The sequence below is a fragment of the Microtus oregoni genome, unplaced genomic scaffold, assembly GCF_018167655.1.
Source record: "Microtus oregoni isolate MIOR12 unplaced genomic scaffold, Mior012 000041F_ref0000270, whole genome shotgun sequence".
NCBI lineage: Eukaryota > Metazoa > Chordata > Mammalia > Rodentia > Cricetidae > Microtus > Microtus oregoni.
In genome coordinates, this window is record NW_024543208.1 from 4,148,030 (window position 1) to 4,155,737 (window position 7,708).

Genomic DNA, 7,708 nt, shown 5'->3' on the forward strand with positions numbered 1-7,708 from the left:
GGAACCCTATCTCAAGTAAGGCAGAGCACGAGATCAGTTGAATGTATAGGGCCAGAGGGACAAAAAGGAAAATTAAGGCCATATGCAGCCAATATCGCAATGAATTTATGGGGTCGTGACCTATTACAACAATGGAATAACAAAATTAACACTCCTGCTACTTCTAGAACCTATATTTCTGAGAATAATATTAAAAGATATTACAAACAGAGAAAACCGGCCATTCGGGCTGTACAAGAACAAGCAATTGATGTCCCTTCAGAGATACCAACAGCTTTGCCTCTAAAATGGTTGACTGAGAAACAAATATAGACAAAGCAATGGCATTTAGCTGAGGAAAAGTTACAGGCCTTAGAACAGCTGGTACAAGAACAATTAGAATCTGGACATATAGAAGAATCTACCAGCACTTGGAATTCTCCAGTATTTGTGGTTAAGAAAAAATCAGGTAAATGGAGAATGGTGACAGATCTCAGGGTCATCAACAAGGTTATTCAACCTATGGGCCCTCTACAATCTGGAATTTCTTTGCCCTCTTTATTACCCAAAGGATGGCCTCTCATAAGTTATTGATTTAAAGGATTGTTTTATCACTATACCTTTGCAAAAAGAAGACAGAAAAAAATTTGCCTTCATAGTGCCTACTTATAACAATTCTCAACCTTCGAGGAGGTACCACTGGACTGTTCTCCCCCAGGGTATGTTAAATAGCCCCTCCCTGTGCCAATATTTTGTGAACCAACCATTGCAAATAATACGCAAGAAATTTCCCAAATCTATTGTAAACCATTACATGGACAACATTTTGTTATCCGATTCAAACATGGATACGTTGAACAGACTGTTTGAAGAAATAAAGAAACTTTTACCTAAATGGGGATTGCAAATCACTCTGAAAAGATTCAGAAGGGAGATTCTGTTAATTATTTAGGTTATAAAATAGGTTTGCAAAAAATTAAGACACAAAAAGCACAAATTCGGAGAGATCGCCTATGGACTCTTAATGACTTTCAAAGACTATTAGGAGACATTTCCAGTCTACGACCAGCTATTGGAATAACACCTGATCTAATAATTCATTTGAACAAAACCTTGGATGGTGATAAAGATTTAAACATTCCCAGAGAATTAAGAGCTGAAGCAGAAAAGGAACTGACAACGATTGAGGAAAAATTACAACAGGCACATGTGGACAGGGTGAATCCAGAGCTCGATTGTATTCTCGTCATACTACCATCAAAAATTTCTCCTACAGGAATTTTAATGCAGAAAGATGATATTATTTTGGAATGGATCTTTTTACCACATAAACCAAGTAAGAAACTGAAAACTTATGTGGAAAAAGTCTCTGAGTTAATTATAAAAGGCAAGCTGAGACTTCGTCAACTAGCAGGCATAGACCCAGCAGAAATTATAGTGCCTTTCACTGTTGATGAACTAAAGAAATTATGGGAAGATAATGAACCATGGCAAAGAGCTTGTGTAATTTTTTGGGAGACATTAATAACAACTATCCAAAAAGCAAGAGGCTTAACTTCATAAAGAGAACTTCTTGGATTCTTCCTCGAATCATCTGTGATGCTTCAATAACTGGAGCCCGTACTTTCTATACTGATGCCAATAAATCAGGGAAGGCAGGTTACAAATCAGAAGACTTGGGTAAGGTGAAACAAAGTCCGTATAATTCTATCCAGAAGGCGAAATTATATGCCATTCTTATGGTGCTAAGGGATTTTAAAGAACCTATTAATATAGTTACAGATTCACAATACACAGAAAGAGTTATTTTACATATTGAAACTGCTGAATTTATACCTGATGATACAGAACTAACCTCATTGTTTCTCCAGGTTCAAGATTTGATCAGGAACAGGCTTTGCCCTATGTACATAACACACATCCGATTCCATACAGATCTGCCAGGTCCTCTAGCATAAGATAATGCAGAAATTGATCAATTATTGATTGGTAGTGTGCTACAAGACTCTGAATTTCATAAAAAACATCATGTTAATAGCAAAGGTTTGAAGAAAGAGTTTTCAATTACATGGCAACAAGCTAATGAGATTGTAAAGAAATGCCCTACTTGCTCTTTCTATAACCAAATGCCACTGCCTGCAGGGGCTAATCCAAAGGGCACCCAAAGGAATGAAATCTGGCAGATGGATGTGTTCCACTTTGCAGAATTTGGCAAATTAAAATATGTTCATCACACCATTGACACTTATTCAGGCTTTCAGTGGGCAACTGCTTTAAGTTCAGAAAAGCTGATTCAGTAATCACTCATTTATTAGAAGTCATGGCTATCATGGGTATACCTACACAAATAAAGATGGATAATGGTCCTGCTTATGTTTCTAGGAAAATGAAACGATTTTTGATTATTACAATATCAAGCATGTTACAGGTATACCATACAATCCTACAGGTTAAGCAGTCATAGAAAGATCAAATCGAACTATAAAGGATATGTTGAACAAACAGAAAGGGGTGGAAAACACCCCCAGAAATGGGTTACCTAATGCTTTGTTAACCTTGAATTTTCTCAACGCTTATTAAACATTTCTTTATAAATATGTAGAGCTGGTTTTGAAGTTGGACTCTGGCTCAGTCCCTCTCCAATTCCAAGCCTGTTAGTAAGAGAAAAACCCAGAGTTTTGGAGTTTCTGTCTCATGTCAAGAGCCATGATATGGGACAGAAAGACATATGAGTTTAGAAAACATCTTTGCTTTTCTTCATATCTATCATTCTTTTCATTGAATATATCTATCATGCCTTTCATTGAATATATATATATATATATGTCTATATATGTCTATATGATTAATGTTTAAGTTTTTCACAATGAACAATGAGTTTTTCCTGAAGTGACATTTGAAGTTTCCAGGAAGAAGATGGGGCCCCACAACAACAATCTACCTGGTTGATATGACATCATGATACTGATAGTGCTACTACAAGACCTGTTTTGGATACCAGCTGCACAAGACGATTCCAACTTGGTTAGCTGAAATGGTGCACATCTTGTACAACATTCTGGCCAGACCTCCACAAAATACTCAGAGACTATTTGCAATTTTAAAAGACATTGATCTTGAAATTTAACCATCATTTTACATTCACAGGATCCCCCAGAAAGAACGTGGCCCCCCATGAGAGCTGGAAATAATTCTTGAGGACGACGTCCCCTCTCCCAGTAAAGTTTGCCCTTGGGTTTAGGGACATCACTTAGGGGTTGGGAGGTTGGGGGAGGAATTTTATAAGCTCAGGGATCATTTTGAAAAAAGAAAAAGAGGGAATGATGGGATAATAGATTTATAATTGTGAGTTACTGCTTTTAGACAAATATATTGGTATCGATTCTTGTATATTGATACAAAGTTAAATTATATTGACTATTGTATGCATGCATGTTTCTATCTCTGTTTAAAACATTCTTATGTATTGACATATATTGTATTGATAAATATATATTGTATATATTTACCATATTGCAGTGTACATTTCTACCTCTGAGTAAGATACTTATATAATGTTTGTGTATTGATATATATTTACCATATTGCAATGTATATTTGTACAATGTTTATATTTGGAGGTCATTATCCTCATTTGTTACACAGTTGTTTATTGTCTTAGTCTTTAAGTTAGATAGATATTGAGAATTATATAGATAAATAGTCATTTAAGTTTGTCATTTATAATTAGACTAATCAGGTTCTCTAGATATATAGAGATTATACTCAGTATAGATAGATAATCTTCAACCTCTTCAAAGAGCTGTAGAAAATGGCCTTTAATCTAACTCAGACTTTAATGATAGTGAGACACAATTGCTCCTGGCAACACTGTTCTATTCCCGATAGAATGTTGAGCACCAATGACACTCCACCTGGAGCCTTTCTTTTTGGCAGAACTGGCCTTTGGGCAAAGAAATGCCCATACCTCAACCACTGACAGTAATACAGAACGTGCATCAATGGATAAAACAGGACTGTCATATCCTGCCAAGACAGGGTAAGATAGTTTTGAAAAGTTCCTTGCCTTTAATAATAGTATGTCAGTTATGTTAGGCTTTAGCGAAAGTTGGTTGACTCAACATTGCAAACGAGACTTTGGGTGATTGCCCAGGTAGTCAGTTGTCTCTGTCAATTGTTGCACATTTTGGATATATCTCGTTTGTTAAGTAATGTTTATTCCCTTCTCAGATCTTTGACGGAGTTGAAGATTATATAATTGTAGTTACTCTCTACATTATTTGTACTCCTTTAGATAGAATGTTTAGCAAAGCTTTTGTTCTCAATATTGTTTTTTATATTTATTATTTGTTGTTATTGTATATAGTTGTATTTGGTTTGGTTCTGTTTTAGTTAGACAAAAAGGGGAGATGTAGGGATAAGTCCCGCCCCTTGGGAGGTGTGTTTGCCTAGGGCTAATGTTTGCCTATAAATTTGGCAAGCGTGCTCCCAGCTGTAGCATCTGCTTTCCTGGTCTCCGTGGGAACGGCGGTTCTGTAAGTCTATTTCGCCATTAAAGCTGTATATATATTTTTACAATCTTTCTGCATTTGTTTACACCGTTACACCTGTGCATCAATGGTATAGTGCTATCACATAATAGATATATGTACAATCTTCCATATACTACAAATCATCTCTGGGTTTCTTATATACATAATACAATTTCAATGCTATGAAATACTTCTTACACTGTACTGTTTAGGGAAGAGTGACAAAAACTTGTATGTACATACTCAATGCAGATGCAGTGTTGGAGTCTGGCATAGAAGTGAAGCCATGGATGCCAAAAGCTGACTACATTCTAAGTTTTGGAAGAAGCTATGTACATATCCCAAAGACCATTATCAGAATTTTTCCCTGAATATTTTGATATTGTGGCTGGAAATACACATCCTTCTTAGAATCTTTTGCAGACAAGATATTATTTAACTAGATTCAAGCTCAAGATACATATTCAGAATCCATCAGAGAAGCTTTGGGAAGGTCTTTGTTTCCAAAACTAAAGTAGAAACGAGGCAGAAGCAGATTTCTTTCACTTTCCTTTATCTTGAGCACAGTAGTAGCTCCAGGGGCTGAAGTGAAAGCCCAAGAACTAAGTTCTATTAGTCCTGAAATCTTGGCACTGAGTCTGGGCAATTTCCATCTAGACTCAGGCTTCTTGACATAGAGTAAATTCACCTCTTAGTGTCTTTAAATCCACTGTTGGTCAAGTATGCTGTCATTTGCAGCTTATAGCCCTTCCAGGTGATGTGGTGATTTAATCAGTTCCACCATTCACCTTTGCGTGTTTCACATCACAGTGCCTCCAGCAGTACTGAGTGTGGACTTTGGCTTTATACTAAGAAAGGTGAGTGCAACCCATGCTCTCAAAGAGAGAAAGATGGTGCAGGTTATGGAATCAGTGGGTTTTCTTTTTTCATTGCTTTTCTCTTCCTCTGAAGAGATGTCATGACCAAGGCAACTTATTTTTTAAAAAGCATTTTAATTTAGTGACTAACGGCTACAGCTGGTTAACAGTGTATGATCATCATGGTGGAGACCACTGAAGCAGACAGCAGGAATGGTGTTGGAGCAGTAGGTAAAAGCTTACATTCCAGTCATCAAGTTGGAGAGAGAGAGAGAGAGAGAGAGAGAGACAGAGAGAGACAGAGAGAGAGAGAGAGAGAGAGAGAGAGAGAGAGAGAGAGAGGACAAAGGGAGAGGGAAGGAAATTGGGACTGGCTTGGGCTTTTGAAACTTTGAAGCACACCCCCAATGATACACCTCCTCTGACAAAGCCATATCTTCTCATCCTTCCCAAGCAGTCCACCAACGGGGAATCTAACATTCAAATATATAATCCTACAGAGGTCATTGGCAGTTAACTTACCAGAGTGAACCCATGTTTAAACTTTGCAAACATAAAATAAGGATGTAATTAATTTTTGATTATATTAAGTAAATAGAATAATCTGGTATTGTGGTATTGAATCGATTGAATAAGATGGCAGAAATAGTGCATTATAAAAAAAGCTGTGAGTTATAAGGAACAATGAGAATGATATTTATTATAAAGTACCTTCTATATAGTAGTGTCATTTTTATATCTATGTAGTCACTTCTTACCAGTTTATAGGTGTGTGTGTGTGTGTGTGTGTGTGTGTGTGTGTGTGTATGGCATGAAGTCCAAAAGTTTTTATTGGCAAGTCAGCTAAAGACCACTGTTCAACTGTTGAAGATCCCCCGTCAAGAAGACCTGTATAAAGTTATTAAAAAAGCACGACAAAATTAAAATTAGGATCTTCACCATTGCTTCCCTCTTTTGTTTCTTTCTTTTTTTTTTTCTCCACTGGAAAATTTGAACCTATCCTACTTCAACTCAGATAGGACAACACAGAGATAATTTAATACTTGTATCTCCCAACTATAAAATCAAATCACCCTCCCTATCCACACATCTGAGATAAACTAGAGCGAGGTATCATTTCATTTGATTTACTGCTTTTCTCACGCTATCTATAGCTCAGCCACCTGTCTCAGGTTCAGGGATCAAGTTTATTCCAAATTAGAGAAAATTAAACAACTATATGCAACTATATACAACTCTAAGATTAACTTAGCTTTTACTTGGCTTGCAATGTATTCCAGTTCAGAAAAACTTTTTTTTTTGCATAGAAGAAACCAAATAGTTCAAGTTTTGCTGAACATATGGTCTCTGTCACAGCTGCCCAGCTTGTCGGCAGCTGGCAGGCAACCTTTGATAATGCGTCCCTCCTCTAATGAAACTGTGTTTACAAAACCAAGTTAGACTTTGCCCATGGGCCACAGTTTGCCAATGTCTGCTTTAGCCTATTTATCTAACCCTGTTTATTTAGCAAATCTTTCTTTTACCTTTTCTACAACTCAAATTGTAGCTCACAATCTCAGAAGAACAGGATATACGTCTTCCTTTTCTTTAATTTAGACCAATGTCTAAATTCTGGTGAGTCACAAAGACTAAAGCTCCCCCAACTCAGTTGGTTTATAGTCATAATCATTTTAACATTATGTTATCAATCTTAAGGGCCTATTGACTCAGGTTGTTTGCTAAAGATAGTGAAAATATATATCAGCTCAACACTTTGTGACTTCTTTTAAACCCTTGACTGGCTTCAAATTTTCAATATTTCTGCCTCAACTTCTTAAGTTCTAGGAATATTACTATTATTACTCCAGAGGCAGCATGTGTGTTCATGGGGGGTGCATACACAGTGCACCTGTGATGCTGAACTCACTGATTCACAAAAGCTAGGCACATAATATATACTAAGATAATTACCTTCTTTCAAACACAGACTAATCAGTAGGTATCTGATCTAATACACTCCTGGCCACACATTTCATAACTAAAGATATCTCCTACATATGAGAGCACACAGAAATTATTAAAAGATTCTGACCTAAAGCTTCCTATTCTTCCCATGGAAACCCTAGTTAAGTCTCTGGCTGAAGCACCTCCTTTGGTTTCTGAACAGCACTGGGGCTTTTTACACAGAGGCTTTGCTTGATATGCACCTTCCTTTTGAGAGCTGTGATAACAATGATTACCCTTCCCATTTCCTGATCTGTTGACCTTATCCTATCAAAAAATGAAAAATAATATAGAAATAATAAAACCTATATTAAAACATGAAGTGCCCTGAAGACTAACAAGCAAAAATAAGAATGA